Genomic DNA, 12,648 nt, shown 5'->3' on the forward strand with positions numbered 1-12,648 from the left:
CTCATTCATGCCTGCCATATGCCTCTCTGACAAGCAGGATGTAAATAGGCAAGATACTGATCAAAATATCATCAGGACCATTAAAAAGGCTCATTTATTTTTCCAAGGGTAAACTTTATTTCCCTGTGTGGTCCTTGCAATATCACAAGAAAACGAGTCCCATGTGTACCAGAAAAACAAACATACCAATATACAGAGGAGAGGGGAGGGGAAGTAGGGGTGTCTCTCGATTTCTGTCCTTGTTTAAACGTCCTTGAAAGGATAGAACATAAACAACAAAACTGGCTCTCCAACTGCTTCCTGCTGGTTCCTTTGTTTCTACTTGAAGATAGAAATAGAATCATGTGAACAGTGAATGCCAAGTGTTTTAACTGACGAAGCTGTGAGGTTCAGAGTGTATAAAAACAAAGGGGAAAGCTGTTATAAATGTACCACAGAGCTACACTGGGGAGGCCTTTTGTTTACACAGGCTGCATACACACTACACCTTTAAAGCACATTCAAAGCTCATGCCTTCCCTCAAAGAATTCTGGGCACTGTAATTTGTTAAGGGTTGCTGGGAATTGTAACTCTGTGAGAGGTAAACTACGGTGCCCAGAATTCTCCAAGGCAAAGAATGTAATTTCAATGTTCTTTAAAGGTACATGTATAAACAGTTTTAATTTTGAGTGGAATATAATAAGCACAGGGCTGTTGTTTGAGTTTTGTCTAACCTAGGAAAGCAGGACAAGTTCTGAAGTGACTGCTATACCTGCACTGAGAAAGAAGGTGGGACTGATAGGATGGGAATATAATGATTGGGAATTATTCGCCATCAGAGTGCCCTCCTGCTGCTAATGTGTGTAATACATCAATCTGCAGGTTGTATATATGCATAAATAAACCATGTATCATAGAGATACCACAGTCCCTGCTATCCCTCATTCTGAGGAAACCCAATCCCTGGGTACTTGCATGGAACCCCTGGAATCTGGATTAGGGTGGTATGCAACAGTATTCCATCCCTCCTAATCACAGCACAACCTTCTCCCTGCAAACATTTTCAAACCATTCATTTCTAGCCCTAGAGCTGATCAGAAAAACACAGTCTGGTATATGTCTGTGCCTTTAACAGCATGTTAATTGGCTGAGCATTTCACAGCCTGTAGAGATAAACATTATCATCTACTAATTTTTATAGATTAAGCTGATTTTAAGAGAACAGGAATGAGACTAGTTAAATAAAAGTAGCACCTGTTGCTACCTAATGGCCCCAAACAATGAAACTAATATCTGCCCCACACGTTCTTGCTGTTTGCATCATGTGCATCCTGATGTGTTGCATGTTTACTCAGAAGTAAGTGCCACTGACCAAGCCTACATTGAGAAGAGTGCCAAAATGCATTCTTCCTCGCATATTCTTGACATGCAGCAATCTGGAAGGTTGCCTTCTTCTAGATGAATCGAAGCAAGCCAAATGGAGGTGGATAAAAAGAACTAATTAAAGAATTGTGAGCAAGGGATCACTCTTTCTTAAAATTTAATGGGGAAGAAATGAAATATGCAGAGGCCCCATTCCCTCCCAATGAGGAATGCAGCTGAACATGATGAATATTTCATGATTACTTCATGTCAAATGTGCAAAGACAGGAATTGAGCCCAGCATCTTCTTCAATCCACTTTGCTAAAGGGTTCAGAAAAGTGAAGCGGAAACAGAAAACTGCTGCATGGTGTGTTAAGACCAATTCTACTACAAGGAGAGAGAGAGAGAGAGAGAGAGAGAGAGAGAGAGAGAGAGAGAGAGAGAAGACACTACTGCCACTAGCAGAGTAATCAGTTGATCAGTGTTTCATGATGTACGTGTCCTGACAGTAGCATGGAGAATCCAGTGGGCTTGGTTGTAGGTAGGATACAGTTCAATGCACATTTATGGAAAGTAACGAAGCAAGCCTAACAGGGACATATGCAGCCTGGCCAGGGTGGAAGCCAGGAGGGGGCATAGTTGGGTATGTTGTTTCCACAATTGCCCCTGCTCTTTCAGGACCCCACAATGATTATGGCCAACAGCAATAATAGTGTGTGCTCTACCATGCTTCCTATGGGTCCAGTGTAGGCTTCTGCAGCAGCAAAGCCCCCTCCCCACAAAGTCCAGTGCACACTGGGTTAAGGATCTGCTTATCTTATTGAATTCAGTGAGACTTAACTTCTGGGTAAAATAAGGTTGGGTAGCTAGCTTGGGACAAGAGCCTTGAATGATACCATAATACTGTGCTGTAGTGTTTAGAGTGTTGGACTAGGACCAAGGAGATCTAGGTTCAAATTCTTAGTCATCCATCAGGCCTTGAAGGTTGGCCCACCAAACTGTTTTAGGCAAATGCCTTGCAGCTTTCCTGACCTGACATCACATATTAAATCAGGCACATGAAAGTTCAAGCCACTGCTCAAATTTTCAAGCCAAGGCTAAAAGGAAGAACCAGTGCTTCCTGTTGTTGCATTGTCGTGTTGGTCTTTTTGAATATGGTACCTTTTTCTGTGGGCTTGCACAGCTTAAAGTAATGGAGGGATAAAAATAGAATGAATAAATCATGCTCAGCATGGATTCATTGAGTTGGTTTGCACAGAATACTAAACCATGGTTTTAATGGTAACCATAGTTAAAGCTGAGGCCTCAGTCACTTAAATATTGTTTATTACATCATAGAGCAATTAAAAGCACCAATGATAACAGCTGAGCCTTGGGAGGGTTTGAAAAAAATTTCACCACCCTTTAGTCACAGTTCTGTAGCTTATGGGTAGTGGTGGCTCAGTAGGAAATGTATACTTTTTATGCCTTCTATAATTTCCTTTTTAAAGAGGTGGTTACATGTAACGCTAAGCTATGATTAACATTAATGAAGGTTTATGAACCAACTACAAACATTCTTTAATGGGCAACCTTTAAACATAGTTAATAAACAATAGTTACTCTGCTGGGCTGGATTTACACAGAGCACTAAGCCATGGCTTAATAAACCATAGATTAATGGACCATGGTTTACATCACTATGTGCAAACCATTGTGTGACCTTGGGTGTGTCATAATCTCTCAGGTTCAGCTTTCAATGTAAAAACTGATGAGTAAAATAAATACTGTCATTTAACTCATGAAAAGGGCACTAAATATTTTTCTTCTTGTGGTTGATGTTACTGTCAAGTGAGCAAACACTCATTCTGGATTAATCATGCCTCTCCTGTCCTGTGAAGCTTAATCAGCATCCTGCCCTTTGTTTACCAAAACAAATCATCCTGCATTCTGTAAATTATGATGGACACGCAAAGGAAAAGCTTCACTGTTTCTGTGATTCCAGGGTGTGAGTGTGAGGAAAAATCGTTTATTGAAGAATTAATGAGGAAGAGCAGGGAAGTCCAAAAATAGACTGACCAGAAAGAGCTCCTTACCAAAGCCAGTAAACAGTATTCTCCTATGCTAAGAAGACAAGAGAATTTTCAAATCAAGTCTCCCATTATGGAATGGCTCTCCAGATAAATATTACATCCCATTATTTTAGTCCTTAGAACTATTTTGCCTTCCGCTTGCTATTTCCTAAGTGCTGCTTACTGATTTTATGCTGTTGGGTGGTTTCATGCTGCTTTTTATTAACTTTGAGCTGGCAGTGCTTTTCTGCATGGATTGTTCTTAATCCTGTACTTGCATTTTATTGATTTTCAATTGTGAACCGTCCAGAGCACACAGCCGATTGTGTGGTGCAGAAATGCCTAAATAAAACAAAATAAAGGTTGTTTATAAATACATGGAAGAATAGGAACAGTCATGAATTCAGTTCAGAGGGAGGATCAGGTAAGGGAAGTGGATTAAGATTGCTGGGCTTCAATTGTCAAACTGGGAGATGCTCGTTCAAACGATCTGTTGTCAGCCATCAGGTCAATAAGCCTAGCCTCCTTCTTGAAAGAGGTGCTGTGCAGTGCTATTTACATCTAGGAGGCAGCTCATAGAAGGCTTGTTGGATAATATCAACCACCTTTTGTCATCTAGCTCAACACATAGCTGTCAACTGTCCCTTATTTGGCAGGAAAGTCCCTTATCCGAGCGCCGTGTCCCGCTGCTGTCCCATATTGATGATGTCCCTTAAATTTCCCGGGTTTCAAAGGAAGCAGCTCCTCTCCCTCCCTGCTGGCCAGGGAGGAGGGAGGCTCCAACTGTGTTGCTTGGCTGCGTTGCTCACCCAATAAGGAGTCTAAGAACGACTGGGGGGTGGAGCTTGCGTGCCTTGTGCCGATCAAATCAGCCGTGTTGCCTGGGGACTCGCCTTTGCTCAGTGCTTCCCAGCGGAGAGGTGACTGTGGATTTCCTTGCTGTATCCCCTTTGCTGGGTTGCTGCGCTGTGGGAACCACCGCTTGACGCTTTGTTTGGCTGCTGGCTGGGCTTTCTGCCTTTGGCTCGGAGGGGCTCAGAAGTTGAACATACCTGTGCTCTGAAAATCCCTTATTTTCGAGGCTGCTGGTCCCTTATTTTCAAATCTGTAAGTTGACAGCTATGGCTCAGCATTGTCTACACTAGTGATGGGTAACCAGTTACACCCCCCTGACTCATTTCAAGTGGCCCAGCAGATGCTGTGGCCCCACTCTTCATCTCTGGACCACACTGAGCAAGAGGGAGAAAGAAGTAAAAGAGTTACAAGCTTGCCGGCTCTGCCCTCTTTGGGTTTTGGTTGCACCTACCATTAGCTGGGACGCGGGTGGCGCTGTGGGTAAAACCTCAGCGCCTAGGACTTGCCGATCGTCAGGTCGGTGGTTCGAATCCCCGCGGTGGGGTGCACTCCCGTTGCTCGGTCCCAGCACCTGCCAACCTAGCAGTTTGAAAGCACCCCCGGGTGCAAGTAGATAAATAGGGACCGCTTACTAGTGGGAAGGTAAACGGCGTTTCCATGTGCTGCGCTGGCTCGCCAGATGCAGCTTGTCACGCTGGCCACGTGACCCGGAAGTGTTTTCGGACAGCGCTGGCGCCCGGCCTCTTAAGCGAGATGGGCGCGCAACCCCAGAGTCGGACACGACTGGCCCGTACGGGCAGGGGTACCTTTACCTTTACCTTACCATTAGCTGCAAGCCTCCTCGCCCTATAGACTTGTCCTGTGGGTAAATGGGTGCAGAAAGATCTTCACTATGACTGGCAGACGCTCTCCATAGCTTCAGAAAGAAGTCTTTCCCAACCCTACCGGGAAATATCAGGATTTGAACCTGGGGCCTTCGGCATGTAAAGTAGGTGCTCTATCCCTGAGCTACAGCCTTCCCTCTCAATACAAGTAGCAGCTTCAGATGAGTAAGTTTTGTTGAGACCATGACGGGGAGGGAGAGTTAAGGTCCCTTTCCCTTTCTCAGGCCATGATCCTGATCAGAGGTCCTCTTGGCAGCTCCCCCCCCCCAGTGCAACAACTCATTTACTGTAACATGGAGTGTGGCTGTAAGTGTAAAATACTTTGTACTGTACACCCTAAAGCAGTTGCTTTCACTTGTTTACCTATTTCTAAAGCATCAGCAAAATAACATAGATTTACCTTACTACAGGAAATGAGCAATGGGATGGGAATGTTGCAAGGCAACAGATGCCAAAAAATGTGAACTGAGGATATAGTTCACTTCTGTAAACATTGCTGCTGTTAAACTCTTAACTGGTTGCTTTCAAGCACCAGAGAGATGCCAAAATGCCCTGTTAATGATTATTAACTTCTTGATTGTCATGAATGTACTTAAGCAGACTGCCACATGATGATACGATCAAGCTGAAACAGGAGGCTTACTGAAGATAAGGTGTGAGAGTTTCACATACAAAGGGTATTTGACACCCATGATTTAATAGGTATCCATTTATGCTTGTTTAACCCTTTTCTGTGCTCAGTGACTGGCATAATGCACCACTTCCATCCACCATGAGGACTACACACTCTACTCTGAACACACACAACAGGAACCTTTTTCAGTGTACATCCCCCTCCATGGCCTACTGTTCCCCCTTTTCACATGGAGCTAAGGTCTTTGCTCTGCCATGGATGGCTTGTAGCAGGAAACCCCCCCCCCCCATCATTCAGTTTGTACAAACTTCACACACACTCACACTCACACACTACATACGCTACGCTTCTGTTATAAATTCATAGAAAATCAACCATACATCGTATTTGCACTGTTCCACTTTTATTTTACTCCATGAAGGAAGGACTACAAAATGGGGAAGGTTTGATACAGGCCAGCCATAATCCCTTCACCATCCCTGCACATCCACAGGAGCCCTGCCCAGTTGCTATGCCAACCCTGATGGTCCTAGACAGAAGACAATCAAGATCACAAAGAACTTGCATATGGGAGTGGATTCAGCATGGACTGAAACAAAGGACAATGATCAGATCTTCCCTCTGGGGGGCAGGAAACTGCCAACTCCCCTTTGTCTCCTGGAAGTGACTCGTGGGGAGGGGGAGAGAAGGGAATCAGCCAGGTGACAGGACACTCAGGTTACCACCACAACTCCTCCCTCAACCCCTCCTTTCTGTAATGTATGCATGATGTTTCTGGGGGTGGGCTTGACCTACAGGGTGGGAATTTCAAAAGTTTTTATAAGGTCTTGCACACCATTTTTCTGGGTCTTTCCTCTCACCTGCAAGTGAGGGGAGCACCCTGTCGCGACAGTCTTTCTTCAATAAAGACCAAGCCTACAGGCTGCTGATTTGCTTCAATTTACTCTGGTTGGTGTCTTTGCTTTTTGTCCAAGGGAGCCCTCGGATTTTTCTGGTAACAGGCTGTAAATGTTAAGTTTATATGTGTTGAAAACTCTTATTGCAGAATTATTAAGGAACGCCAATATTATTATTTAACCCAGCCTTCATCAAAGGAGCTCAGGATGGCATACATGGTTCTCCCCTTTTTACCCTCACAACAACCTGGTAACCCAGGAGTGTCCCATACAGGGCAACATGAAAAGGTACTGAATTGAAAAAGAAGCAGATTTTTTTATTCACAGGAAGAATTGGGAGCAGAGTGTGTGCTCTTGATTCTTCATTACAGCTGTTGCTTGAAGTTTCCTACAGCTAGGGACATAAATGACATCAGACACAGGAAAAGGTTGCTGTGGCCTAACGAAACCTCTGTTGTAATGTAAGGTAGGTTGGGATATAATCCACCCTGTAAATTTTCTGGTTGTGTGGGGATCTGAATCCAAGTCTCCCTAGTCTAAGTCCATAGCAGTGATTCTGAAACTTCAAATGATCAGAGTAGGGTATGCTATTTGCAACTAATGAATTGTGCAATCCTCTCCTGTATCTCTAACCTGTGCATGTTTTCATAGATGCCAGTCCTAGAGTTCAATGGGATTTAATCCCAAGTAAGTATACATAGGATTTCAGCCTTCAGTGATATCTGGATGTTAACCACTGTTAATGCACAACATACTGGCTGTGTTTGAAGCAATAAATCTGTTTATTCTTTTGATGCATGAGCATCAAATAATCCTTGTAAGCATTTCTTCTGCCTGGTATTATCACTGTAAAAAACAACAACAGTGCCTTTGATAACAGCTTGATGTACATAAATTGAGCAGGAGATAAAGTAAAGTTAGGCTATTGTCAACAAGAGGGGGACTGGGAGGAGGGTGGAAGTGGCACTCCTACTGCCTTTCTGAAATCATCAACTCTCCTCCTTTCTTCTACAAAGCATTTGGGGACTCATCAAAGTTTAACTAGACTGGTGCCATATGGTACATGTTAAGGACCTTCTTGCATACTCCCTATTCCTGACCCACATTTAGTGAACTGTGCCCACTCCCTTAGTCTTTGTCCTGTCTCTTTATCAACTCTATTTTTGTGTGTACTGCACCAGCCACGCCACCTAACAGAAAACAAACAATGTCAATATATTTTTATTAATTGGCACAATAATGTTATCTTTCTGCAGAACTGGTTAGTAGCAATAGTAAATTATCAAAAAAACATTTATTTGTGTTTAGTTTTCCATTACACACACAATTTTTTTTATTAATGAACATAAATTTTCTTCTCTGCAGCAGTTTGCAGCTCACAATTATTACAGCAGCATAAGTCAAATCATATTTATGATTTGGGATACACTTTACATAGTTCATTGCTTTCTTCCGGCAGGGATGCTTCCTGTGCCATCACTTACCATAAGTTTATCTCCATACCAAGAAAAGCTTCACCAACTAATTTTTTGCATGCCATGCTGCTATTGAAAGCACAGGACAAGGGCCAAGTCACACTATGTATTAGCCTCCGTTATGGTGGCTGTGAGCCCTAGATTAGCAGATCTTAGCACATGTAATTTTAAAAAACAGTAATAACAATTATTACAAAACAGCAATAACAATCAGGAAAGCAACATAATGCCTCAGGACCAGAGGATAGTAGAGTCATTTGTAAAGGAGTGTTAGACCTGTCAAGAAGCAATGGAGTAACAAAATTAAAAATAAGTGTGTGGCAACAGTTTTAACTGATCACTCACTTGCGTGTTTGTGATTCAAATACTGATGATGCAAGCTTTGCAGTCTCTTCAGATGTTGCAGCCTAGGTTGCCAGAAGAAAAAAGAGATTGTGAAGCAAGATTGGTGTGTGTCCTGCAGAGAACTGTAGACTGAGTGGTTCTGTACTAAGAATAATCTACAGCAGAGGTAGAGCAGCTGCAAGGAGGATGTTGGAATCTAACTCTAATCAGTTCCAGGCCACATGGCCAATGGTCCAGCAGCATCTGCAAGACGTGGGCTCCCTGCCCTGATCTACAGTATTCTATAGAGCTGTGATAACATAAAAAGGAACAACCCTTTATAACTTAAGGGACGTTATATAATAGCAAGATGAGCCACGTTCCTGCAAGATTTAGTTGCAGTGATCGCTCTTGCATAGTCAGTGCTATCCCAAATGAGCCAGCAGGATTGATATTGAAAGGGTTAATCTCAATACTATCTGCACCTAAGCTAACTTCTGCAGTTGTGGTTAAGCAGCTAGCAAAAAACCGCAATTGCAAGCTGGGAGCTACTTCCTCTTTGCAATTGCTTGAGCTCTGCAAACCAGGAACTGCTCTCTGCGCATGCTCTTTGCTGCAGTAACGCAAGAGAGGAGCACACGAACAAGGGAAGGAGGTGGGCTTAGCTAGCCAGATAGCTATATACCATATAAGGAAATAAGCTTAACCTTGCTAGCTGATTGGAGAATTTGAAGAGGTGGGAAGAGATGGGCAGACTCTCAGGTATAAAGATGCTTGTTTATTTGTATCTATGGGCCAGTCTTTTGGGAACGATCCCACTGGCCACCTCTGTGCACAGATTTCAATAAAACTTTTTTTTCTCCAAAGAAGAATCTTTCCTGGTGCTTTTTGCTCTCTCTTCGGCCCTGGGGACGCAGGCAAACGATTCCCTGGCAAGGATAAGGCTTCAGCCTTCATTTTGGTGCGTTGACCCGGGAAACGCCCCACCCCAGGGGGCCGGGGAGGGCCAGGCCCGACCTAGGTGAACAGCCCCGGACCGGCGTTCGCGGCTCCAAGTGCGCACCCCTGCCTGTTCGTGGGGGGAGCCGGCCACACCGCTCCGGAGTGAGACACCTGGTCGAGGGAGAAAAGAGGACGGCCGAAGGAGGGGTCCGCAGCGGAACAGGTAACCCTAAGGGAAAGGGCGTGGTAGGAAGCCTGGACAGCTTCACCTGGCTGTGAGCAGTAGAGTGCCGCCAGAAAAGGGATAAAGGGTCTGGCTGTGAGCAGTAGAGTGCCGCCAGAAAAGGAACAAGGGAACTGGCCGTGGCAATAAGGTGCCGCCCCGCCAGACAGGGACGGGAAAAGGGAAAAGGGGAAACAGAGGTGGCAGTAGAGTGCCGCCAGTAAGGTTGGGGAAAGGGGAAACAGAGGGAAAATTATTTTGGTGTGTTTTGTGTGTTGCATGTTGGAATTATATTGGGGTGTGTTTTGTATGTTGCATGTCAGATACTCCAGTGGTTGAATTGTCAAGTGTGGGCCGGGGCTTAGCGTCCCCTTGGCCGAGCGATTGCAGGGCTGTGCATTTCTTGGCAACGAGAGTTCACCAAGTCACAGTCTGTAGTGGTTGGTGTGTGAAAGGATCTTAAGCCCGGTTAGGAGCGGAGTATCTGAAAAAAAAAAAAATGGGGTCTGGGGCAAGCTAACGTAGTCCTCTGAAATGCTTTTTAACCAACTGGAAAGCAGCTACGAAGCATGATGATTGGGTTCAAATTGAGAAGAGAGAGGATGAGGACATTATGTGAGGTTGATTGGCCCACCCAAGGAACTAATTGGCCCTCGGAGGGCAGATTTAATTTGCAACTAATCAACCCACTATATCAAAATATCTTGAACGTCCACCCAGACCAGATCCCTTATATTTCTACCTGGAAAACCAATGTAGAAAAGAATCCACCGTGGCTGAAAGCCTGCCGAGGCGACGCCCCACAAAATACAATATGTGCAGTCCGACCGGCAGGGAAGTCAGAAAGGCCCCCCCGGTGATACCAGAACCGGAAGGAGAAGAGGGGGAAGTCATTAAACCGCCGCCACCCTATGCTCCACCAACTGCCCCTCTAGCGAATCCCCGAGGCCCAGGGCCCCAGGACCAGGGAGGAGCCGGCCCTCAGCCTGAACCCTCCAAGGTTGATGAATTAGAGAGCAAAGAGGAAGAGGATGATGAGGAGTTTATGAAGGGACTAATTGAGTTAGCAAAGAAAGGAAAAATGTGGACACAGTATCAGACAATTGAGATTGCAACAGTATGTACAACCCTATGCGAAAGAAGTGGATGTTAGTTCCCATTTGTTGGCAGCAGCAGGATGTTCCCAACACAAGGGAAGAAATGGCAGAAGAAATGGATAGAAGCAGCAACCAGGGCGTCCCTCCATAAGTCCCATAAGGCACAGAAAAAGGGTGGGACTGCAATGATGCCTCTACGCAGAGTGTATGACCCACCAGGCCCCCCAGGACAGGGTGGGGAAGCACCACCATGCACTTATACAGTCCAACATGTGCCTTTTTCAAGTGCTGATGTGTGCAATTGGAGAAATTAGAACCCTACCTTTGAGGAGAACCCAGATGATATTGCCAACGCCCCCATTATAAAGGCTGCCTTTGTAGCTCAGGCAGCGTCCGATATTCGCCAAAAGAAAAAATCCAGAAGCCTGAGGGGTTCATCGGCCATGGGCTGGAATAGATGTTGGAAATAGCTCAAACCACTTACAATCAGAGAGATGAGGAGGCCCAGAGAAAAAAGGAGAAGTATCAAACAAGGAAGTTGATGGCATTACAGGCTACCACACCCACCCCTCAGGAAAGAGGAAGTGCCCGGGGAGGAGGGCGAAGCCGTCTGGGGAGGAATCAGTGCGCCATCTGCCGACAGGAAGGGCACTGGAAGAGAGAATGCCCTATTCTATTATTAGGAAGAGATTTGTTGGTAAAGTTGCAAGCCCAAATTATTTTTAAGCCATCGGGAGAAGCCACATTGTCCACTATGTCACTTGGGGAACTGGTTGTGGAGGCACCCCTGAGGGAGTACTGGCGCCTCATGATGGTAAAAGAAGAGGAGGGACCCATCCCCGCCAGTATTCTGGAACAAGTGAACCCCCCAGGAATGGCAAAGAATATCCCACCAATAATTGTGAAGCCCAAGCCATTTGTCAATCCTGTTGCAGTAAATAAGTATCCCATCCCACGAAGGGCGACTGAAGGAGTGTGGGTGCATCTAGAGCGACTGCTCCAACATAGGATCTTGAGGCAATGCCAATCATAGTGGAACACCCTTTTGTTACCAGTGAAGAAAGGAAGCAGGCTATTATCCTGATACCAGAACCAAAGAACTCCGTGGCTTTCTGGGGTCTGCAGGATTTTGTAGGATATGGATATTTAATTACAGCATCATTGCCAAGCCTCTACATGAGTCAACCAGAGGAACTGAGAGAGACCCCTTTGTTTGAGGCACAGAACAACAGCAAGCCTTCGTGGATTTGAAGAGGGCACTACAGCAAGCCCCAGCGCTTGGCATCCCAAACCCTGAGAAACCCTTTACTCTATTCGTGGATGAGGACCAAGGGACAGCGAAAGGGGTTTTGTGCCAAAATTGGGAAGCTGGCAACAGCCAGTGGCATACCTATCTGAGCGCCTGACGCCTACAGAACAAGGCTTACCGCCGTGCATGAGAGCAGTTGTGGCAGTAGCCACCCTACTGAACAAAGCAGACAAATTTATTTTTGGCCAAGACACTGTTTGTGTGACCCCGCATGCAGTCCCAGCTCTGCTTGACATGAAGGGTACCTATTTCCTCTCCCAAGCAAAGATGATGAAGAATATTTTAGCAGGCCTGACCTCAAAGATGAAGCAAACCCCCACTGGCCTTCATGGTTTGTGGATGGAAGCAGCTTTGTTAAGGCTGGACAGCGGAAGGCAGGCTATGCAGTGGTAGCCTTGGAAGACCAAGTGATCGAAGTGCAGCCACTCCCGCCTGGAACGTCGGCCCGGCTGGCATAAATAACAGCACTCACCAGAGCCCTGACCCTAGCAAAGGGACAGAAGATAAACATTTATACTCTAAGTATGCCTTTCTGACTTTACATGCCCATGGAGCCTTATGGAAGGAAAGAGGTTTGCTTACCTCCAGAGGAAACCAGGTGGCCCACCCACAAGCC

Source organism: Podarcis raffonei, chromosome 2 (genome assembly GCF_027172205.1).
Source record: "Podarcis raffonei isolate rPodRaf1 chromosome 2, rPodRaf1.pri, whole genome shotgun sequence".
NCBI classification, from domain to species: Eukaryota; Metazoa; Chordata; class Lepidosauria; order Squamata; family Lacertidae; genus Podarcis; species Podarcis raffonei.